The sequence below is a fragment of the Leptinotarsa decemlineata genome, unplaced genomic scaffold (assembly GCF_025532065.1).
Source record: "Leptinotarsa decemlineata unplaced genomic scaffold, Ldec_3_MD MMD2_tig00000010_RagTag_RagTag, whole genome shotgun sequence".
NCBI lineage: Eukaryota > Metazoa > Arthropoda > Insecta > Coleoptera > Chrysomelidae > Leptinotarsa > Leptinotarsa decemlineata.
Window position 1 is genome coordinate 7284318 of NW_027412538.1, and position 26415 is coordinate 7310732.

General features: G+C 33.9%; 1 protein-coding gene across 1 annotated transcript in view; it reads left to right on the forward strand.

Annotated features, from left to right (window-relative positions):
- Nucleotides 1–288: 288 nt before the first annotated feature.
- LOC111512744 (uncharacterized) overlaps nt 289–26415 on the forward strand; it is a 41961-nt gene continuing 15834 nt past the window's right edge. Inside the window, exon 1 of the mRNA XM_074171566.1 lies at nt 289–476. The gene's annotated coding sequence lies outside the window, so the exon portion shown is untranslated. The remainder of the gene's footprint in view (nt 477–26415) is intronic.

The following is a 26415-nucleotide window of genomic DNA, read 5'->3' on the forward strand; positions in this document are numbered from 1 at the left end:
TGATTATTCAATCGTCAACTACTTTTAGGCGAGTCTCCCTATATGAGCTAGTTTTCCAAATAATGATATCATTTTCGTTCCTGCTACTATGTGCGTATTCAATGCCAGGAAAACTGCCCATTTTCATAAACCCGCTAATAAATAATCAACCGGCCAATCGAATAATCGCCTCAATTGACTACGGAACTCGAATAATGACGTGGTAATTCGTTATCGCCATCCCTGAAAAGTCATTCATACGCAAGTTCTAAATGCACCTACTCAAAAGGCGTCTGATTATATAGCGTCGCGGTGCCGCCGTCAACTCTCATTCCTATGTACCTGTTGAACGAGCCCTCTTCAGTCAAGCAACAGGCCTTGAGGGCACTCTGAGCTTCAAACTCGTACTCTTGGCGATTTCAACGATACATCAGTGCAAGTGCCGGGAGTTTGTGAATAAATTCAACCGATTTTTCAGATTAGATATTTCATTCGAGGTGAGTAAATCGACATTTTCATTTTTTATGATTAAAAAGTAGAATTCCAATGGTTCGAATACATTTTTGTATTTTGTTGTGCACTTCAAGTGCATGAAAAAGAAAATATTTTTTTGAGTCAGTCTGAATGTTAAATATCTCAGCCTTCTGAGATATGTCTAAAAGTCAATTTGAAATATTTATAGATATTGAAAAAATTTATTGAGAACTCACTTACATTTTCTCTGATAAAGTTTCGCTGTAATTTTTTTATAACTCTCTTAGAGTTGATTTTATGTATTTTCCAAGTTTGTTTTCTTATTCTGCAGCAAATAATATAGAATTTTTTATTAAATCAACATCTATAATATATGAATATTACTGGAATTTTTTCCCAACACCAAATCGTTATTTTTAACACCTCGACACGTGTTTCGATCACCAAAATCATCTTCAAAGAGGAGTTTTAATCTTCCTCTTTGAAGATGATCACTTGGTGATCGAAACACATGTCGAGGTGTTAAAAATAACGATTTGGTGTTGGGAAAAACTCCAGTAATATTCATTACTACACCAAAGGTTCCAAACAGTGCATCATAAGTATCTATAATATACTCGTGAGTGTAACTAATCGCTGCCTTTTACGAAAGATATTTTGGAAAAACTATTATTGAGCAATGTAACCCAAAACCATGGTATTTGATGGCCGAAACTTGATGAAAATTTATAACGTAGGTAATCAAGTAACATTTTATTGAGAGATTTTGACTGGTTGGGAAACAAAATTATATAAAAATATTGTTCAGTTGATTTGGCTGAAATATTGGTTAGCTACATCTAGTTATTGTTTGTAAGAAGATTTCTCTTAATTAAAAGATAGATGAATACATGAGAAAATGTTAAAAAAAATCTGGAAAAACCCAAAAATCAAGGTCCACACAAAGTAAGTAAAAGTATTGAACTCGTAAAGGACTCAATACAATAAAGTATTTACAATGAAGAAATGAGAATTGAAACTTTCTATGTTTTTTACCACTTTTATAGTGGTAAAGTGGTAAAAAACATAGAAAGTTTTAATTCTCATTTCCTCATTATGATTTCCTACCACGTAGTAATGGCTACATCTCTCAATTTATTTAAAGTCTTTACTTTTACGTCGAAATAAATTACAAAATGTCAATGATATCCCATTTGTCAAAAATTTGGAAATACTTCCATTCGACATATTTTTTATCATTGTAGGTCAATCAAATTCTAATTACAGCACAAATCAATGCATTTGGCAAAACCATTCCAAATTGAAGCCTGTTTGAAAACTTCATCTCTTCACAAATATCTCATACCTTTCTTTGCTCAAGGAAAAAAGTTGTTAGAGAAGTGACTGAAAGTAACAGGTATCCATCAAACATAGTTTAAATCTGTTTAAAATCTGTTTTTCCGTTAACCAGCTGTCGCACCACTACGAACGACAACTCTCAGAAGTCGTAACTTGTGCGAGCTAAGGACTAACGAGGTCTTATCTTTTAACGTATGATTCCTGGCACGGGTTGGACCACCGACCAACACGGCTTCGACTTGAGTGAGTGAACAAAGCACACACGTCGAACCGACCGACTACCGACCGATAAATTAATTAGAAAACAGAAATTCAAGGAGGATCTTCGTAATTCCTCGACGTTTGGATGAGAGAAAGATTCAAAATTCATAGTACTTCCATACGAACCCAATTACACCAATGAGTTGGTCCTAACATTAGAAAAATTCAATGTAAGAATGACTTTCAAAACTGCATGTACACTTCAACAACTGTTGGGTAGTTCGGAAGACAAGTCGTTGGAAAAAAAAGTATGGGATTTACGAAATAAGCTGCGAGGATCGTGATAAGAAATATGTTGGTCAAACTAAACGGACTGTATTATGAAATTTTTCGCATGTTCGGTTTCATAGATCGGAATAAGTGAGAAATATTCAAAATTGTTGAGACCGATATGTCTTAATGATTTATGTGAAATTTTAGAACAAATTTACTTGGAAACGACGGTTATAATTGTAATTGGTGATATTAATATTAATCTCCTGAATCCAAATTCTAACGATACTCAATCGTTCATTAATTTGCTTTCTGTTTTTGATTTGTGTCAAATTGTAGAGAATCCCACTCGTATTACTAATACATCTAAAAGTCTTATAGATGTTATCTGTATAAATAAGGAATTACTGGTAAGAAGTTTCAATACTATTGATATGAATGGTATTACAGACCATCAGATGGTCAGCTGCGTAACCAGCTTTCAAAATGAACAATTACCTACTGATGATTTAATATACTTCAGAAGTCACAAAAACTTCGATTTCACTAATTTTTATAACGACGCTGCGAATATGCCATGGAGTAATATTGTTAATTTACAAAACATGAACTCTAAAGTTTTTAAATGATTGTATAATACATCTATTTAATAAACATGCTCCTATCCGCAGGTTGAATTGTAAAAAAAAAAATTCTGCCTCACGTCACATACAACCTCAAGCTCATGATGCAAACCAAGGATAAGGCTCATAAAACATATTTAACTTTGAGAACACCGGCTTCAAGGAAGTATTATGGAACTCTACGGAATTACGTTAATGACGCTCTGAAACGCGAAAAAACAGCATATATGCAAAATATTCTAAACCAAACTAAAAAAAAATTCTGAAGCAATTTGGAAAAATCTGTCATATTGGGGCGTGAATACAAAGCGTTCTTCACAAATCAACAATCTACCGCAAGAACTGCGTAATCCAGAAGAAATTAATAACTGTTTTCTTAATATTACTGGCAATTCTACAATTAACAGTGATACCTTATTATTTTATAGTAATAACAGATTCAATATCAATGCAAGTTTCTCGTTTATGGAAATATCCAATAAGGATATCTTTGAAGCTATCAATAAAATAAAATCAAATGCTTTCGGTATCGATAATATAAATATTAAAATGATTTCATTTATTATTCCACATTGTATAGATGAAGTAAAACATATTTTTAATGAGTCTCTGAGACAAGGCATTTTCTCTGATCTTTGGAAAATTGCTAATATTTTACCCACTTCCAAAATACCTATACCCACCTGTTTCAACGAGTTACGTCCAATAAGTAATTTACCAGCATTCTCAAAAAAAAAAAAATTATAATAACACAACAAATCAAATTATATTTGCATACAGCTAACATACTTCCAGAAGTGCAATCTGGATTCCGACAGAAACACGGTACCAACACTGCTCTGTTGAAGGTTATCAATGATATCACTACTTCTCGGGACAAATCGATGGTCTCATTTTTGGTTATGCTTGATCAAAGCAAAGTATTCGATCTGGTAAACTTCAAACTATTGCTGAGTAAACTAAAATACATTGGGTTTGAATGCAGTTCTTTAGTTTGGGTGAGAAGCTATCTCACAGGGCTCAACGGGTTATACTGGATGATGATCAATTATGCTCATCTCTTCAGGAAACTTCTTCTGGTGTACCATAAGGTAGCATTCTAGGTCCATTAATGTTCTCTCTTTTCATTTTTGACTTTCCTGCCACATTATCCAAGTGCGACGTACATTTATATGCTGATGATTTTCAATTATATCTGTCTAGTCAATCTAATAATATTTACCATGCTATCACCAGGATGAACTTAGATTTAGAAAATACACTTCTATTTTACAAAAATCATGGCCTTCGAATAAATCCAAATAAAACAGTAGCCCTATGTTTGGGATCTGACCTACAAAGAAATGAAGTTGAAACAAATTTCCATCTTTTTTTTGACAATGAACCAATTGACTGGGTGAATTCAGCAAAAAATTTAGGTGTATATATCGATAACACTTTCTCGTTCAACGAGCACGTTAAATACATTTACAAAACTTGCTTTTTTAACTGAAATCCTTATACAAGTTCTAGTTCCAGCTTTCTCAAAAAACAAAACTGAATTTAGTTCAATCATTGATTTATCCCCATATTGAGTATTGCTGCTTAGTGTATTACAATTTCTTGCCAGACTATAATAAACACAAACTTCAACAAAATGCTTGTATGAGATTTGTGTGCTGCATAAACTACCGTGATCATGTAACTCCATATTTATTGAAATTAGATCAGCTGAATATTGAGTTTAGAATTCGTTATTTCATATCTGTATTCTTATACAAACTATTGGAAAGCGAAACTCCTAATTACTTGTTCAGATCAATTAGCAAGCGATCTGATAATCATTCTGTCAATTCAAGAAAAGATACATTTACCACAAAATTTGAAGGATGTTTTTCTTACTTTGGACCGTATATTCATTTGTCTATATATCAATTCAAAAAAACTTTGAAAATTCATTTCTATAGATGTTCAAAAATGATTGTAATCTTTTATATTATCTCATAGTTTTTTTTTATATTATTTTTGTGTCTATTGTAATTGTTACTTATAGTCTTACTGTATACTTATTTTTTTTCTTAATTATGGGACGGGTGGAAGATAGCCTCTGGCTAACCCTTTTCCCTTTGTACATAATAAACGTTATTATTATTATCATTTTACATGATAACTGGTTTCTGGATGCCTTCGAAAGCTTGGAAATAGAGAAGTGTGGAATGAGTTCCTTGAATAGCGACAAAAGTCCTATTTCGAAAAGCCCTTTATCTGGTTTTATACCTATCTGTAGAGTAGGGAGGGTGAGTGTAAGCCCATAGTACTTAAGCCACGTGTGACCCATTGTACATCCTCCTAAGGAGTTGTCCTCCTAAGTCATCGTCCATTCTGTCCTTTCCAGGAAGGTGGGCAGCTCTCTGGGAAACATCTTTATATCGGCAGGTGTAGGCCAAGACAAGAAAAATTTTGTCATAATGATCTCCTGAAGACGCTAACTTGGTTAGCGAAACGCGTGCGAGAGACCGTAATTTTGTTCTGGAGTTGGAAAAGTGTTTTCAATAGATAATAAAGGGCGTTCAAAGAATGTATGCACAGAAGAAAGCTAGAAGGGTGTAAGGAAACACCTAGAAAGCCCACCAAACAAATTTATGAATGAACGATTTTTTTTACATCTGTGACGCGTATTGGTGAAAATATTTGATACATGAATATGCATACAAGTCAAAATTAATTTGTACATTCCAAGATTTTTCCCGTGGTTCCAGTGTGAAATCAAACGATTACATTATTTTTATAGACATATTTCTAGGACAATCGTTGATGTACTCGAATTACACATCACACGAAAAACAAACAATTTTTGTTGTTTTTCGGGGAAAATTCAAAACATAAATTATTACACAACCAACTATTTACACAAAATTAATTGTCTCTGGTACTTGAAAGTAACAATGATATTTCGAAACACTTACATACATTTTTTCTGTTCTTGAGTGAAAGAATTTCTTCGTCATTTCATGTATCTAACTTCGATAATTTTTCACATGGTTTGCATTTATATTTGACTCCTTACGATTTCATTTTCAGTATTAAATTTGTATCGAATATGAAACGCTTGGTAATTTAATAAGTGAACGATGTGCTTGCTATCTGACGAATCGGAAAATTGGCCGAAATAGATGTGATTTTCCGATGTTTCACTCTGTTGACATTGTTCATCATTTCTGCTGTTGATAAATGCGTTTTATTTGATTTACCTTATATTTGATTCATTGAACACTGTTCATCATAATTAGATTTTGCTATCGAACTTCAGTAATCTAAGAAGAAATCGAAACTTTGTTTTTCCATCCAGCAATAACAAATCAGTGAAAAGTTATTGATTGATAAATAATGATGAAAAGTAAACTGAGATTCTGCCAATGTTCTGAAATAAATATATCATTGGAACACTCTTCACGAAGATGTGTAGTTCATGCCAAGAAGTTTTTTAGATACCCATAAACTTGAAGAAGAAATGAGGAAAAGAGAATTAAAACTTTTTATGTTTTTTACCACTTTTATTTGTAACTTACGTTACTGCAGTTTCGTCCTATAAGGACATTTTCAAACTTATACATTAAAATAACAATGGTTTATTACATAAGCCTTTATATATAGCACCCCTGTAGATAATAATAGAGGTACTTGGCTTGATTGAGTACCTGAATTTACAATGTTCAATGCGGATGTGCTAATTTGAAAACCGGTGAGTAAACTAAATCGATTTGATCATTTAACAGGTTGCACCGGCAATGTTTATGCTTGTCAATTTCCAAGGATTCTAAATAATTGAGTTTGCAACCCTTCCTTGCATAGTCCAAAATTACCGTATCGTTTAGATTCGGGAACTTGTGGTTGCATATCAAGAAATGGTTTGAAAACGTCGAATCATTTTTTCCTAGTCTGAAAGACCTTTCATGTTCAGCATACCGTTTTTGGAAATTTCGACCACATTGTCCCACATAAACACTATTACACTCCGGACACTTAAGCTTATAAACTCCAGATTTCTCCAACTTTTCCACCTTATCTTTGGCATTGAAAAGGAAATCAAATAACCTGGCATGTGATCTGAATGCCACTTCCACATTATTTTTTCTGATGAAACCCAAAATTATCTCTGTTCTTTTTTCAAAATATGTTAGAGTTACCCATGTCTTGATTTCTGGTTGTTTGGCCTAAGGGTATATTGATCTATAAGTGAATTTACGGCTTTGTTTTCTGACTAACTTCTGGATAGTATCTGCGTTGAAACCATTATTATGACCTATCTGTGTAATTATATCAATTTCCCTAGCTAGCTTGTTAGCAGACAAAGGCAGTGAGATTGCTCTGTGCAACATTGAATTGTAGGCTGCTAATTTATGACTGTCTGGATGGACATACTCGCTTGGGATGGTAATGTCTGTATAGCTAGGTTTTCTGAAAACATTGAAATCGAATTTATTCTGATTGTGTGTAATGGCCAGGTCTAAGAAATTTATTTGTTTCTCTATCTCTGTTTCGAGTGTGAACTAAATGCTGCTATTGAGATTGTTCATGAATGTCATAAATTGGTTCAGCTGTCGTGTAGTACCTCTGAAACAGGCAAGAATATCGTCTACATATCTGTACCAAAAATGAACATGTTTTTTTACCCTGGTCGGAGTTTACTATCTTGGTCTCCAAGTTGTTCATAAATATGTCTGCTAAAAGTGGACTAAGGGGTGAGCCCATTGGTGAACCTGAATCCTGTTTATAGAATTTGTTGCTGAACTGTAGGTAACTCTGATTCAGGCACACATCAAAAGCTGTTGAAACCTCAAAGGAAGTGATATGGTCTACTTTGGCTTGATCTAATATGTCTAAAATGAGGGGCTTACACTCGTTGTACGGTATGTTGGAGAACATACTCTTTACATCGAATGAAACTAAAATTGAATTATGTGGCGTGGTTTGGTTTCTTATGTTTTCTACTAAAGTCAGTGAATTTTTAATGTAAGGTGGGACGAAATTGGTAATATTTTTGAACAACTTGTTAAGACGTATTCCTAGTTCTCTTACCGGACTATTTGTATACGAAACTACCGGTCTTATGGGGTTGACCTCTTTATGTGTTTTTATCAGGCCATATGGTTTAAGGCAAGAGGGGTTTATGTTGGTGATTCACCGTTTCTCTGATTCCGTGAAAATAATTTTAGTATCTGAGAGCAATTTCCTTCAGTTCCTTTTGACTATTTTTCGTTGGGTCTTTCTTGATGACACTAAGGTTTTCATTTTGAATGACTGATTCAATTTTCTGAACATATGTTTCTAGTTCAAGGATAATGATGACATTCAATTTATCAGCTTTCGTGAAAACAAGATCATTCTTTCTTATTATTCGAAACCACCTTTTCCTTCAACGAGCATTACAGGAAAACCATTACATCTTTGTCATACTGGGTAGACATTATCGATTCCTCAAATATTCTGCTTTTTTCTTCATATTTTTTTCCTCTATCTCGTTTGGAATTGTGGCTGTAAAACGCCTCTATATTCAAATATATTTTTAATAATTTCTTCATCGCCAAGAATTTTATTGAAATGTCTCTTTTTATTTTGTTATATTTGTGGTAAACACACTGTTAAGATGCCTTGGAAATCTTCAGCGAATTTCATACCTACTTCATGAATAGTTTGTCATTAGTCTAAGAAACCGTAGATGTTTGGATTGCCTATGCAATAGAATAAAAAAAAAATTGATGACCATCATGTAAAGAAGTAGATTTTTCAGAATGCTATCCAAACGAATAACCTATCTTTAGAGATAGGTTCAAATTAAGCCCTTTAAGGAGGAAATTGAATCCAGCAATACATTCGTGGTTTAGCCTAGTACTACTAACGAGTCCTCTTCACTTTACAACTGTCAAGAGAAAATCTGTAGTTTTATATCCAGTTGCTATATATAATAAACAAATAGATTCATCGTGACCATCTTTCACCTTCCAAATCTTTTTGAAGTTCAAAGTTTATGTATTTTCAGGGTCTTGAAGCACATTTCATCGTTTTTTCATTGCCATGACGATAATTGCTTGTTTCTTTATATTTAATCATCAATGTAGGAGGAGAAAATGTGAATTTTATAGTTGTCTATATCATAAAGAGACAAAATGGAAGGCATATTTTCTGGAATATTGATTCCAATATGAAAATGTAATTTTTACATACATACACATAAAGATTTGTTTATTCTCAAGGTGGATACTAAAAAGATAAGGGATGTGCTTCATTTCATGTGTCCTGAAAATAAATAAATTCAAATCGATATGTCAAGTTTCGTAGTATAAAAATATTTGAAGTGCACAATTTACTTTACTTCATTTGGACGAACATTCACTTGCCAACTATGTATACTCTTTAGTGTTATTAAATTTTGCAGACCCATAATAAAATTCCTCCAACCAATTTGGCCTTTTATTGAATTAATTACTTTAAAAACTAATTATTCTCTCATTATCACAAAGTCCTTTTCGCAAAATATGCTGAAGTGGCGAAAATGCGTCCATTTGACTGATTATACGCCAATTGACAAGTTGGAGATATTTCAACCCATTCTTTTATTTCAATCAATTATAAATCTGACAGAATGCTCTATATGAACTTTTAAAAATATTTAATGGATCTTGATGATAATAATTGAGGGTTGGTGTGAATTTACCTTGAAGTAGGATAATGCTGACTGATTATTTTTGATAAATGAACTGCTACACAAATAATATATAGGTATTTTGTTGATTTCAAAAATGGTATAGTCGGTGAAAAGTTATATTCGAGAGACTCACAACGTTTGGTGCATAAGTTGCATGCAATATTTTTCTTTCACCATTTTATATAGGTGCCTTATTCTGGAGGAAATCGAATGGCACATCTTTACCGGTAGCAGGAGGTTGTATATCTTAATGAGGATCTAGGTGTAATTTTGAATTGGGGTGAAAGTAACCAGGTTCAATTCAATGCCACAAAAACCCAGGCATCGGTTTTGTCCAAAAAGATAAATGTCTCCGAACCGGATATAATAATGTCAGGACAGACAATTTCGCTTTCTGCTTCGATAAGTTTGTTAGAGATTAAAACGAATACCAATATGTCTTGGCACAATCATGTAGCTGGAATTGCAAAGGCTGCCTCTCAAAAACTTCAATCACTGTTCCGAAACAAAAAACTATACAAACCACAGCAATTTTTGATACTTGTATATTTTTCCACCAAACATAGCAAATAAACTGTAAATCATTATTCAAGGTTCAGTTCTTGATCATCTAGAACATAATGACAGTATGTGGAGTAGGCAAAACTTGAAAGAGCATTGGATTACTTGATTTAGGAGAAACCTTCACTATAGAGTAAATTCGATATGAAATGTAACTATTTGAAAAAAATCAATAATTCGAAGACAAGGGCTTTGACTGAATCAAATACAAAGCTTCAAATATTTAGGATTGATTTTGGTTCCATAGGTGGATGTGGACAGATAAATATATGCTATCAAAATTGATACATTCATTTGATCTGGTCAGCTCACATCTTTAGAATTGGGCAGCAATTGAAAATCGAACTCAAAACTATATTTCCTCTTTAGAAAAGACCTATGCAGCGATTTTTATCTATGAACTCTCCTTGAAAAGTGGAGAAATCAATACATATTTTATGTGCTGAGTCAACTCATTAACTAATCTCATCGGTAACGCTCAAAATATCCTAGAGCCTCAGTAGTGAACCAATTACTCGCTTGAACAGACTGTTCAACAGTAGTGCTTGTAGAACGTTTGTCAGCAAAGAGTTGCTCTAATCCAAGAAAAGGTTCCTTGTTTCCCAAGGTGTCACAATGGAACCCAAGAAAACCCCGTTTATCCCACATATCGAGCATTAGCACCTTCGGAATTAAAAGTCATATGATATGGTCAGCGGACCAGCGAATGGTCTTGACATGGATGTTATTAAAATGGTTGAGAAAAACAGACCCACTAGTACCCAATCTATTGAAGTTTAAAAGAGTTTCTAGAACTCTCATATCTAAAAAATATCATAATATCTCCGTTCATCTCAAAAGGTGTATCTAGAATTGAAAACATCGAAGAATTCGTGGAGTAAGTATATCTCTCAAGCTCGTTCGATTGAATATGAATGCTTGAAAAACTGTAGAAGTCATGTTCACAATAAACCAAATATGTTAATTTACAAAGTTGAATCTTCCTTCACTCCACGGAGGATAATTATAACTTAAATGTACTATTTCTCCATAGAAGATGCACGTACTTCAGAAAGTTTGAAATTCTAGAATTCAGTTCATGCTCCACGATTTTATTATTTCATACGAAAGATCTAAGACAAGAATCTTTGATATATTCATCTCTCGTCGATCCAATGAATACCTTGATATAAATTGGACCCGAAATTTAAGCGATAACAGTTAGAAATATGATGTCATATTCATGCATAAGCACCATTTGTTTAATTTTCAATCAATTATGACAAAAAATGTGGAATTTCTTAACGCAAATGATTAACAAACGAGAACAATAAGAATCTGACATCTTAGTTTAATAATAAATTAAAACAGCCAATTGAGGGAAAATATTATTGATTGCTGTAAGGAATAATCCAGGAAGGAAGTTGAGCAACCTCCTGAAACGAAAACATAATCACAATTACACACATCATGAGGTCATTAGTGAGTTAATTATATTTATCTAACATCGCTCAACCGATCATGATGAAACTTGACATGTATAAGTAATTTTTCATAGAGAAGGTTTTTAGGCTATCAATTTTTCTGTAACTCGCCACTAGATGGCGCCGTAGAACAATTTTTTGAAAGCACTGTTCTATAACGCTGCGTACGCCTAAGTTAGTTGATTCTGATTCTGTCAAAACATTGGAACAGCAGCGATACAGCAACATAGTACTAGTATATTATATGATTGAAGTGTGCATTCATCTGTGCATTAAGTCCGCGTATATAGTATGTCTCAAGGGTCTGTAATTGTGAAATCTCTCTTGTTGGATTGAAATTTACACAATTTTCATAGTATATAATAATAATAATCGCATGAGCTCATCTTGCATTGGCTCAGATGCCTTGCGTTACCCTACAAAATAGTGAGAAGGGATGTACTTCAGGGTGATTCCCTCAGTCCCCTTCTCTTCTACATCTCACTATTGTTCAGGAGGCACAATGTCACCCATTTATATAATATGGATGATCTTAAACTGTATGCCTCTGGAGAGAAGGATCTCCATCAGTCATCCTACACCATTTGGATGTCGGAGAGACGTATACTTATCTCGGAGTGGAACAACAGCAGTGAAGAACTCTCTCCGCGGCAAGTATCAGCACAAACTTCGACAGATCTGGTCATCGGAACTGTCGGGGAAGAACAAAATTGCTGCAACAAATATGTTTGCCGTTCCAGTCTTACTCTACTCGTTTGGAGTAGTGAAGTGGACTCGGGAAGAGCTGTATCAACTCGACGTAAAGACCCGAAAATGATGCATCTCTATAGGAGTTTGCATCCCAAATCATCCGTTCCACGGTTGTACTTCCCCCGATAACAGGTATGCCGTGGACTTTTAAGTTTGATGTGTCTACATGACAGGTACTGGATACAGCCGGTAAAGTCGTCAGGAGTTCGGATCCCCTTCTCTACATGGTTCGTGACTATGAGAGAGCAGGAATTGGAGCATTTCTCTTTAGGCCAGCTGTACGAGCAGCTGATAAACTCGGAATAGTTTTTGACACTGAACGAGGTGACCACAACTCTGTGACCGAGTTGGAACCCGTTCAGCAAAAAGCTCATATAAAAGCCGCAGAGATAACCTTACTACTGCGGAAACACAAGAATAAGCCAATGCATGGGGTTTTCTTCAATAACATTGGAGACCTTGGCTTCCTCAGGTCGAGTGGGCTGAAGTAGGAAACTGAGGGGTTCATTATGGCTTGCCAGGATGGTGTCTTCAACACCTTAGTCCTGACACAAGGTGCAGTGTCAACTTCCAGTGTCAACCAACGGTGTGTTGCACTGTGCATTAAATTGATTTGTGCAATATATAAACACTTTGTAATTCGCAAAACTACGTAAAGTCACAGATTTTGAATGAACTACGATGTTCATGAGTATAATTTGTTTGGTCTTGACGTGACAACAAAAAAAAGAATGTAACATGCCATACCATTTATTTTTTCGATACTACTCGAAGATATAAACTCTCAGTGCCATTCTATCAGTGAAATAAACATTAAAAAGATTTATAATAGATGATTTTACCGATACTAGCCGCTATCACTTTTCCTATCTACTGTATTCTATTCTGATATCGTGAATAAGGTTTTTTTGGTGCAAACAATTGGCAGTAAAAAAGATTTTTGAATAGTCATCGTAAAAATCAACAAAAACATAACTAGATTAAATTATACATATTTAAAGTTTATATTCTATAAATAGAAAAATGAAACATAACTACTAGGTCGATAGTCGGGCGGTTCGACGTCGATGCTTTGTTCACTCTCTCAATCGACCGATGTGTGAGTCGGTGGTTCAAGCCGCAGGCTGAACGTCCAACCCGTGTCACGAATCACACATTAAAAGGTAAGACCTCGTTAGTCCTCAGCTCGCACAAGTTTCGACTTTTAAGGGTTGTCGTCGCTAGATGTGAGACAGCTGGTTAACGGAAAACATATTTTAAGCATTTTTTTTACTCTACAGTTAATTTAGTTGCAAAAACTTAAGAAAACCGTCTGACTTCAGCAATTCTATTTTTTTAGGTGACACTTTCGTTGAGATTTTGTTATGTAAGACGACGCGCCGTAGACATTCAAATAATAATAGTTGTAAAAATAAATCTAACCCATATTAGGTACGAATAGTTTCACCTACAATTTACAAAAAAAAATAGTGCGATACCGATACTGGTCTGAATCTCAGAGATCCCACATTTTTTCTCATATTGCTTTTATCATATGCAAAAAATCTACTTAAGTACTCCACTTGCACGGTGAAACTCCGTCAATAGAACTATTTATATTTCGCAGCGAAAATTGCTCTATAATTGGAAAATTGGTAGAAGGAAATTTCACTCGTAAAAGAACCTATTTAAAATAACTTCATGAACTGAATTTTGTTCTTGTATAACACTGTCAAAGGTAAGGCGAATAAAAAGTTAATCAACTAACGAAAAATAAAACAGAAAGCACAACAATGATGCGGAAAATTGTGAAACAAGTGGGTCTATCAAAATGGACAAATTTAGCTTCAAAGGAAAATATGTGAGGAACCTGGAATATTAATGAATTTCTAATAGAATACTTGAACGTAATGAAATTTTCCCCTCGAAAATTATTCCAAAATATGGTCCGTAATGTATTTTTTATAAATATACAAAACTACTGACTAGCTTTCAAAGGCTTGAAATTGACAAATTTCAGAAAATCCATATCTTATTTCGCAGCCCTCTTCAGAATGGTTACGGTTAACAATTATTTTCGAAATTACTCCTACTCAGAAATAAGAGACGATGCTTTATTTCTTGATTATCATTTTCTTTCCAATAATTGTTCACTTACTCCGTTTTAGAAATTTTCTCATTACAGAAGCCTCTTCAGGATGGTCTTTGAACATTTATTCAAAAAACAGTACATCTTTGGCGTTCCAAAATTAATCTTTCCGAAAAAAATGTAACTCAAGATAAAGAAAGTAATAAAGAAATGTTCACCAAGCAAGTATTTCCATATCACTTCATTAAAACTAACCCAATTTCACAGCCCGTATAAAAAATAATTTCAATGGGATTCTGGACCACATATTTAAAAACATTAATCTATCAATAACTTGTATACTGGTATGTATATCTATGAAAATAGATATCCCAAATGTCATTCTCTGAAAACTATCTGCGCTATCAAAGATAAGATCAAATTCTATGATTTTGAAGAGTTTGGTTCAAAACCATACTCCGGTCATTACATTTCTGGAACGATTCTTCATGATTCTTGGAGATATTTACATCTCACAACCTAAATTGAAAAGAATCAGTAAGCTTTATTTTCACTAGACTGATTGTACTAATTTAGGATGTTAAGAATCGCATACTTAACTGAAAAACTACACGATTTTTCCTGGTCGTTCGGATGGAAGTTGCTGGAGATTCCTACTTTCATTGCCTTGGAAAACCGAATTCCAAATTTATGAGAAGAAAAAAATATGAATTATCAAAAAATACCTCAACAGAAATATTCGGTCATAGTATTTTTAGCGACAAGAAATTTTCGTGTCTTGCCTCCTCTTGTCTTGTCCCGAACGAAACAGGCAGATATTTTTCTCTTGAAAAATTGTTCCTCCACGAAACAAAAGATTAGGTCGTCTTGGTCCTCTCTCTAAAAGAAAGAAATGGAGAATTTGTTCGGTTTTCATTATAATTAATCCTCCAAAAGTACTTTTGAATTCCAGATATTCCATTTCATATCAACGATTCCACGAGCAAGAGTTATAAAATTTTGAAATTTCTGGATCCTTTCTTGCTTTTCAAATATGCAATTAGGATGTCAATGTCTAACTTCAATTTGAGGTCAATTTTTTCTTCGAAATAATTTCGGTTGAATAATAATTATTATTTTTCGTAAAATAACTTTCGGTAAATTACGTTGATCACATGATGAAGTTTCAAATTTTTGTTCTAAAATTAACACAAAACACCAACATAGGTAGTTTATGTGACGCCGAGAGAGGCTGTTTTTTTGTAAATACAGGTCAAGGATTCTCACAGAGTGAATATTCTAGGAGGGACTAGGAATGATTACCTGACAAGAACAATTCTAGTATACGCGAGTTATAAATATGGTCATTCATAAATATGGTCATTCATGAGATACTAGGAATTTCTCTATTCTGAAAATAGCGAATTTTCAATTCACGACTGAACTCGTGTATCTCCTTAAGGAGTTTAGTAGCCAAGCTGAGTTCATTAATGAATTATGTGTGTTTCTATGTTCTTTCATTCGTGCTTTAGTTGACCTCTCAGTTTAACCTATGTAAAGCATCAGAAATTATCCATATAACTTCCACCTATTCCAGTCTTTTTTTGAAATAGTCTCCTAACCATAAATATATTTTATTCGAACTTTCTTCAGTTATTTGCAAAACACTCAAAAAAGGAATTTTTGGGGATAGGGGGTCTTCCCATACTCTTAGTATGTTGCTCAGGGTATATTCCTCTGCTCCTTCACTATTTATTTCAGTGATTTGGCATCCGTTGATATGGCTATAACTAATAACTAGGTACTATCAAAAAATATAAACACGCTAATTTGCAGCGGATATAGATATTAATTATCACCCATTAGTTTTTCACGAAGTTTTGATTGTTAGTATTGTGAATACTAACAATCAAAACTTCGTGAAGTTTCTAGGTTTGATTTTTTTCTATTAATTTTAAATTTTCTGATTTTTTTTTTATTTTATGCTTCCATTTTATGTCACAATAATTGTTTTCCAAATTATCGTTCTTGCTGCTTGTCAAATGTAGGAAGAGCTTTCTGAATTTCGTTATGATCCCACCCACTAGATGTGAGTTCATTAGATGACCATGAGAGAGAGGGAGAGAGAATTCTCAAGTCTCTTTCTAGATTTGACAAGATGTATGTTTTTGAAGTTCATACTAATTCGTTACTCATTCTCATTTCTTCAATATTATATACTTTTTCAACCAACTCTTCCAAATATTATGAGTATTTTTAGTTTCATTTTCTTCATTATTTCATTCTTGTAAATTTCAAACTTGTTTACACTGTTTTTCAGACAATGGAAGTACGATTCTCTAACATTCATCAAGAAATATTTTCAACCAAATTTAAATTAAAAAATGTCCAAAACTGTTTTTGGTTCATTCTAGGCCAGGTATCCAGTTGTACCTTATAACTTGTTTCCTCATATCAAATTGATTCATCACTGTATGTAATGATACCCACACTCATGGATTCCAATAATTTCTCTTAACATACTGAAAAAATGACGACGTGACGTTAATAAGCTAGGATTGGAGGAACATATATTAAAAATGTAATATTGTATATTCATAAGAAACTAATAAAAACAAACTATTAATTTCACGGCTACAAGCTAACACCGTTGTTTGCGAATAATTCTGAAATAATACCAATAATGATTAAAAAACAGTTTGGCTTCTCTTCACGGGAACATATATACATAAAATTAACGAAGGTACACAGTAACCCTCATAAACCAGGGTTTATTGAAAAATCATTCGTGTTCCCTTCACTTTTCAAGTGATTTAATGATTCCTTTTTTATGCCGGATACGAATTGGTTTTGAAAAGAGCTTCACAAGGAAAGCTTTTTTGGCAGACTAACAAATTCAGTATTGTATAACTATTGATTCGAAAGACAATATAATAATAATAATAATAATAATGTTTATTCATTCATAAGTAGCGAAAAGATACAGAAAGTCAATTGATACAAAATCAAATGATACAAAAAACTTAATAATATGAGACTGATAATGAACAAAAAATCCACGAAAGATGATCAGCTTGTGTGTGGTGACAATTTTAGGGTGCGATGTTGAAGAATCAAATGAATTCAGTCAAAATAATGGAAAAAAACAAGCGAAAAGTGAGATTACAGATTAACCAGTAGAATGTATTTTCAATAAGGTTGAGATTTTCAGACATAGCTCCAAAGTTGGAACAAAAATGTCTCAAGAAAACAGTAAACAATATAACTTTTTTCAAGGTAATAATACAAAGTAAGATAGTAATATAACAATATCCAAAATTTCATAAAAATAAAATTGATTTTCAAGATATTATAACAATAATATTGGGAGTATTCAGGAAGAATATAAGAATTGTAACTACCATTTGTTGTGAAGTAAGGATGAATATTACAAAAAATTCGTTTCAAAACTTTGATATGTCAAATAATCACGAAATATAGGGCAAGCGCAACCACCAGATTTAGGAAAGTATAACTTGTATTGATGTGATGATGATCAGATTTCCATATAAAAAAGTATGGCACGAGTCTAAAAGTAATTACTGTAGTTAGCCTCAACTCAATTAGTATCATAATATGTGAAAACAATTTGTTACCAGAAAATCTTTGACTTTTTTTTTATTTTGAAAACATTTGTTTCACTTCTGATGCTCTGTGGTAATAAGTTGAAATAATTTGGCCTGGCAAAAAGTGGCGAACCTTTGTACTCATTACGGTTTATTTTTTCCTGCTGGAAGGCGTTTCTCCGTCTCGTTTGATAAGAGTGAATTTCCTCCATTCGTGTTAGCAAATGGGAATGTAAATGAACGTAGCTTAATATTTTGTAGAAATAAATACATAGTAATGTGATTTTTTTTGTCTTGGAATGTTTTCTTACAAGATTCTCTGTAGGTATTTGCGATCAAAAATTAGTGTAATGAAACGTTTATGCATTATAAAGATTATATTTATTTCTGATGAGTGTCTCCAAATGATAATATTTATATTAAGCTTAGAATACACTAGACCATAGTATATATCCAAGAGATTATGTTTAAAAAAAATTGATATCATTGTTAGGAAGGCAAAATACGTTTTTTTCAGAGAAGTGCACATGTATTCGATATGATTGTTGGAAGACAATTTATTGTCAAGTTGTGTTCCAAGGAATTTTGTTGTTTCGAAACCTAGATTTCGCGGGCGCTGATACTAACTTGAAAACTGAATTGATGTTGTTTTATCTTTATTATTTATTGAATGATTGTTTCTACACCAACATTTGAACTCAGTGATCACTAATTTCGTTTTATTTTCAATTTCATTTAGATCTGGGGACGTCACAATGATTGTTGTGTCTTCGGCATACACGAAAACTCGACCCTCTTTTATGTTTTGGGGTAGTTCATCAACATAAAGTAGGAATAATAGTGGTCCCCCTCCCTGTGGGGTCCCCAGATTCATATCAAATAGATCCAAATAATTGTCGTTGACTTTAACGACTATTTTCTCACTAACAAACTAAACAGGCTAATAAACAGCTGAAATTATGAAAATATGTTCCAAACGAGTGTATCAACATAAAAAATAAAAAAATCGGTGATCGAAAGTCCGTAGGTCACGAAGTTTGAACATTCACCTTATTTTTTCAACAGCCCACGTATACTCACCTTTTTCAGAACAATTATTAGACAATTATCACTTTACCAGGAGAATCAGGGTTATCTGCTGATCACACTTGCACTATAACTGTTCTTAATTGTTCCATAGTTTCAACATAAAAACACAAATACCTCTTTTTCAAACTGAATCGCATGACAGCTGTCAGTGTCCATTGTTTTGTTGTCTCTCCCTTTGGTCTTCAACCACATGGTTTTTACCGGTATTTTATAGTTTCAAAACTAATAACGAATGTTATTGAGTAAATTCAAAAAATATTCCTTATATTAGTGAGGAGTCAACCTCTTTTAAAGTTGTGACTCGTTTTATTGTATTGACATGTTTCAATTGTTTAAATGTAACACTTTTTTCGACACGGCCAACCTCACTAACAGTAAGTTGAGCCTTTTATAATAATTTTATAAATGTACTATCATCCTAAACATTTTTGTAGCTCTTTCCTGAAAATGATCCAAATAATTGTCGTTGACTTTAACGACTATTTTCTCACTAACAAACTAAAGAGGCTAAACAACTGAAATTATGAAAATATGATCCAAACGAGTGTATCAACATAAAAAATAAAAAAATCAGTGATCGAAGGTCCGTAGACCACGAAGTTTGAACATTCACCTTATTTTTTCAACAGCCCACGTATACTCACCTTTTTCAGAACAATTATCAGACAATTATCACTTTACCAGGAGAATCAGAGTTATCTGCTGATCACACTTGCACTATAACCGTTCTTAATTGTTCCATAGTTTCAACATAAAAAAACAAACACATCTTTTTCAAACTGAATCGCATGACAGCTGTCAGTGTCCATTGTTTTGTTGTCTCTCTCTTTGGTCTTCAACCACATGGTTTCTACCTGTATTTTATAGTTTCAAAACTAATAACGAATGTTATTTAGTAAATTCAAAAAATATTCCTTATATTAGTGGGGAGTCAACCTCTTTTAAAGTAGTGACTTGTTTTATTGTATTGACATGTTTTAATTGTTTAAATGTAACACTTTTTTCGACACGGCCAACCTCACTAACAGTAAGTTGAGGCTTTTATAATAATTTTATAAATGTACTATCATCCTAAACATTTTTGTAGCTCTTCCCTGAAAATGATAACAAATATTATCGAAATATTATATGTTTTGTGTAAAAATTCAGAATTATCATCTATCTATTATAAAGTAAACGAACGACATTTCTATTGAAATTTTCATTTTCTGATTCAATGCCTCCCTCCTATAATTTTGACGAGCAATTTTCACCTAGAAATGAGACATTTTCCTTAATTTTCTGTGACGTCAAATAATATGAATAGAAATGTGAGTCACGTATCTTCAAAATTCGTTTCTCAGCTACGGGAGTTTTCCGCTGAATTATTTCCTTTTGATAGAGCGAATTTTTTTTGTTGTTTAGAAGTAGCTCTTTGATATTTTAATGAATCGAAACAAAGGATTCATTTCCATTTTTCAATAAGCATACTCGAAACAATTTTCTTTCTAGCCTCATTCGCATTCAAAGGAAATTGAAAACGGCTTTTAACAATCACTTGAAGTAGTATGACCAAGAATACTAGGGGACAAATCCTGAATAATGAACTTTTGCAGTGATAATGAGAACGGAAAGGAAGTTTCTCTGTTAATCAGGTCTCAGGAAGAAAATCTAAACCTCAACTCGCTGGGGTATGAATACGGAATATTTTTACCATGGGTAAATCTGTTCTATCGGTCTTATGCCACTTTTCACTTCTGTGAGACTTTTTTGTGCAGTTGAAATAAGTAAAAAAATATAGTTTATTGTATGAGTTTGAGAATGTCCATATAGGACGAAACTGCAGTAACGTCAGTTACAAATAAAAGTGGTAAAAAAAATAGAAATTTTCATTTATCTTTTCATTATGATCTCCTACCACGTAGTAACGGCTACATCCATCTATTTATTTAAACAAAAAGTATTTGTAGTTGTTGAAGAATCCAATTAATAATAAATTGTCTGATGTTTTCGGGTTTATTAGCCGTGCTCTGCATCGTCTACGGTATCGTATGCCGCAATAGCGGCATACGGCATATATAGGATTAAATGCTTAATATAAATGGATTAATACTGAGTAAACATTTTTCTTTTGTGGATGATAGGGCGAGCTATTTTGCCCTTTTCAAAAGTAAGAGGTTTTATCAGTTTTTTATTATTTTCGTGAAGAGTGTAACTCCCTCAAAAATTTTGTAATGAACTTTGTTTTAGATAATAGTATTATTTAAAAAAAAATCTATAACTTTTTGTTCCATCTTTGATAATAAACGCTTGGTAATAAAAACTATATAAGTAATAAATTGTTTATAGGTGTTACAACTTTTTTATTTATCTGACAGAAAATACATGATAAAAACCGTATCATGTATTTTTTATCAAGAAAATGAGAAATTTAGAAAGAATAATTTAGCTCAAACTTTGTTCCATAAATGATGAAATCGATAAATCTAAAATTTAATATAATACAATACTACATTAGAGCAAAAAGGAAGTACTTTATCCACTTAATTTTTTTTTGCATGAATGTAGAAAAGTAAATTCAAAGGACTTATGTATTACTTTATTTAATTTTCGATTTTTTTTTCTATTATCAGAATTGTTTAAATTTTTTCTTTCAAGTGACCTATTTTCGTCGGCTCTTAAGTTATTGTATTTCATTCTGATAATTTCTCAGTTTGCAAAATTCAAAAATAATATTCAAAGGAATATCTTCCCTTTTTGCAATATTTCTTTGAAAGAGTTTTTCAACTCCTGGCTCTTTTCTAAATCCATTCAAATAATGTTTTTCGAAAAGCTTGTTCCACTTTTTATTTTTTTCTAACCAATTATCTGTGGGTTTAATAAGACCTCCCAATTAAAGTTGCTGGACCCAAGAAGATATATTATAATTATGATCTTCTGCTTTTATTTTATAAGTATAATAGCCCAAACCAGGTAGATCATTTTTATGCTTTTTAGCAAAGTATCCAGCAATATATTCTAAAGAGTCCGTGTCTGCGTTAATTTCAATTTCATTTTGACCACGGCTTCTAATTTGAGAAAATCCATTTTTGAGAGTGAATTTATCTCCTCTTTTGCAGCGACGAATAAGATAAGAGTGAAATAATTCATCAGTAACACCACTTTTCTTTATAGTCAACTGATTGCTTTTGCAAGTTGACACTGCACAAATACGACCGGGCATTTTAACTAAAAATTACAAGGTTATTCAATGGTTAGGCAATTATTGCTATTATTTACAAAAATGTGAATATTTCCAATTTTTACCTTAATTTAATTTCAAAATGTTCAAAAAACAAAAAAAAGTTCCACAATGGCAAAAAACAAACCTCAAAACGGAAAAAATAACAGAGTCTTATATGGCGTCTACTCGTTACACCAGTTTAAAAAATATCCAAAAACACAAAAAAATACGACTTTCACAATAACAAAGTCAATGTTTCAGAAACCTTATTGGTATAGTTGAATAAAAATTCAATCAAAATAAACAAAAACAATGTAATACTGTCCGAAAATATTCCTCAAAAAATTTTAAAATAACACACAGTGTTATGGCAGCTACTAAAAGTGTCACCAGTGTTACGTCACATCTGTTAGGCGCTTGTTTAACGTGACGATATATGTAAGTAAGCAATCCTGTATGTCCATAATCGTTGGTGTCGGGCGACGACTGCTCTTGTAGCTGATTGGTCCCACCCTTCTTCAATTAGTGGGAGAATCTTTGTGTACTGAAGTGTCGGTATCTATGCCTTGTTTATATCTGAGATCTCTTCCTTACGGTTGAAATTATTCTTATGTTTATGTATTGTTATGACCTCTCTGAGTAACCTCGGATAGTAACCTCTGGTTTTATCAAGAACTTGCATGCGCTGACGGCAACGTCATGGCTGCCTTCTGAAAGAAAATGTTCTGCAACTGCCGATTCATCTGTAACTAACTTCTTTTATGTTCAGTCAAGCGCCTTTCAACGCTTCTTTTCGTGGTTCCGATGTAGAACGAACCACAACTACTCGTAATTTGGTATACTACTTTTTTCTATTTTTAAAGTCAAAACACAAGCACACTTGGTGCCTGAGGGATCAGATGTCTGTCAACCTCAGCAAAACTGTGATAATCCCCTTCAGTAACAGGAGATTGGACGATCTAACTCCACTTTCCCTCAATGGTGAGGTCATTCCATTTGGAACGGAGGTGAAATATCTTGACATTGTCCTTGATAAAATACTCACCTGGAACGCTCAATAGGAAAAAGTTTTACGCAAAGCCAGACTGTCCTTATGAACATGTCGAAGGATTCGTGGTAAAACTTGGTGTTTAGGTCCCAAACGAATCCATTGGATTTATGTGATGATTGTCAGACCAATGATCACTTATGGTGCATTTGCCTGGCTGTAAAGCCTTCAGCCACCACTCAGCCTGGATCGCTGACCCAGGACAGAGATAACAAACTGCTTAGGAACCTTTGCGACTGTATTTCAAACGGAAATTTACGCTATTGAATTGTGTGCGGAGATATAGGTAGAATCCAACCGCTTACAAGTCAATAGAAATATTATCGGACAGTCAAGCGGCGTTGGAAGCTCTTGGCTCCTACCGAGCAACGTCTAAATTGGAAGCAAATTGCCAAAAACGATTCTCCTCGATAGGAACACTTTACTGATTGTCTCTGGTCTGGATTCCTCGCCATACTAGCCTGGAAGGCAATGAGGCTGCTGACTCAAAGGAGAGCGCTGCAAGCAGCTTCATCGGACCAGAACCTGTCATTGGCATCGCTTTAGGCTTTGCCAAACAAAGATTGAATACCTGGAAGACAAGAAGATATATGGACTTCTGACAGAATCTTCTAGGCGTTTATTTACCCTTCGAAGCTTGATACCAAACAGTTGTTGGACTACATTAAGGATGAACTACGATGTCTAACAGGCTTTCTTACAGGTAACTGTCATTTGAATCATCATATACAGAGACTCGGACTGTCGGAAGACAGCGTGTGTCGTCTCTGTTTGGAAAATGATGAAACAGCAGTGCACATATTTTCTGCCTGCCCCGCTGGGGATCGAATCAGGTTTTGAGAGTTCGGCAGAGCCGTTCTCTTACCATCTGACCTGAAATACCACTCACCATACAAACTTATCGGCTTCGTTAAGAAGCTGGGTTTATTTGGTCGAGTGTGAATAGGTGTGAGCCACAATAAACCCTTGCGGGTTGCGGTAGAGGGTCGAATAGACCCACTCACTTCGGACCTAACCTAACCTAGCAACGTCGAATCATTATTTAACAAGAATATATTTGAAAGCCATAGAAATACACAAACACCAAGAGGACTTCGACAGAAAGGAAGAGAGAACATAACTACCAAAGATTTGGCACACGGCATTGAAAAGCGCCAAAACGTTGCCAAATCGTGCGGGAAGTATGTGCGAACCCGTCATTAGTGAAAATGCGCGAAAAATTGACACTATTGACACGGCAGAAATGAGAGCTTCAGTTTCAGATGATACGTCAAGAAAAGTACTTCGATCACGCCCCTGAAAATGTCTGCCGCAGTTGCAGTTGAAACGTTTAAATAGAACCAACTCTTGGAAAAATTATTCTTCTGTTCTCATTTGGGAACTGGACTAAGTTGAAGATAACAAATAGATACAAGTTTATACGATGGATATTATCTTTTACAGTTTGAAAGTTAAAAGCGGTGCACAGAAATATTCATGAGTGGGTATGAGGGACAGACAATTATGGATTTTGTTTTGAAATTTCTAAACAGACATACGAGTAAACATGTGTGAAAACAGTCCGTCGAGATTTCACTCATACTTACGTTGGAGTTTTGAAGACTGTGAGTTGTAGCATTTATACATTCTTTGCAACATATTCACCTGGAAAGAAATGTTAGACGCGTCACTTGAATCCGTGGAGACGACACATCACATCGCAATTGCCAGGAGTAATCCTCAGGAGCATCGGAGTGTGAACCGCCTAACGATATGATAATATATTAATAGGATATGGAAGTATATTCAGTTTTATCCATTATTATACGTATCGATGAGCACGAAAATTAACTAAAGCTTTAGCCAATTTAATAATATTATTCAATATATAAGATAGGGTATATTGATTGCTATTGCCTTCCAATAATAACATTCTGTTTGAGAAGTGATTTTGTCTAAAAATGGCTTCTTACTTGTGTTCCTGGATTTTGGGATCCATTGAAGATATTTCGCCTGACTTCTTCTCCGATCGCGACAGAGGACGGTTGTATTGATAATCCAAATCCAAAAGTTGTAAGTGTAATCTAAAATGGAGTTGAGTTTGAATAAATATTGAAGTGAAATATGTAAGGAACGACGGCCCCTTACGCCAGTAACCAGGCTGGATGTCGACGGATTCTATAGAATATATGAACATGTGTATTTGTGTTATTTTTATCCGAAGGCCTCCTGGAAAGGAGGCGACCAGTAAAGAAATGAAGAGTTTTTGTTGGAAGAATAAGTGAATGAAAAAACTTGTGGTTGCAGCATTGCCTGAGGCAAGACAGCTGTGCCCCCGACGAAGCTTGTGTTCATTATGAACAGGAGGAGCCTGGCTCTCGAATGAGAAGCAACAGCCATAGATATTAGAGAGAGGGAGAGAGACATTCCGCAGTTGTAGCGATGTCTGCGTTGTGTTTTATCGAATTTTGGAAACATATTTTTACGCCTGATGCTTTGTTTCAATTTTGCCCAAATCAACTCGATGGGAATGAAAACACAAAAATGAGGGGAAAGTATCAGTATGGTGTGTCTATACTTTTCAGCAAGACTCTCGAGGGCATAGCTTCCATGTTCTTATGATAGTCAACATTGCAGTCCTCAAGTTTTTCCACATAGTTTCAAAGTATTCTGAACCCATCCTTTACTGCCTCCGCAATGCACAGTGATTAGTCGCGATCCTTTGTTTGCAGGCATGTTAGGCGTACACATTCTCGAACCATCAGTCCACCTTTTCGTAACTGTATCGTGAGTGTCATACCAAGTTTCGTCCAAATAGAAATTTTGTCGTTGTTCTTGTCTATATTTAGTTATTTGTTATAAGTATTTGTTACACAATTCCACTATTCTTCTGCTTTCCATAACTGCTTGACGTTTGTTTATTGTTTCAAATCTAAATCCTAGCTTCTTTATCCAATTCTGAAGAGTTTTGTCACAGCAGCTCACGTTATGGCCGGAAGTATTCAATTTCTTCCTTATGATTTCAGTTGTAGGAATCTCATTGCTTTTGTAACAGTCGTATATTGTTTTTTCAATGATTTTATTAAATGAACATCTAA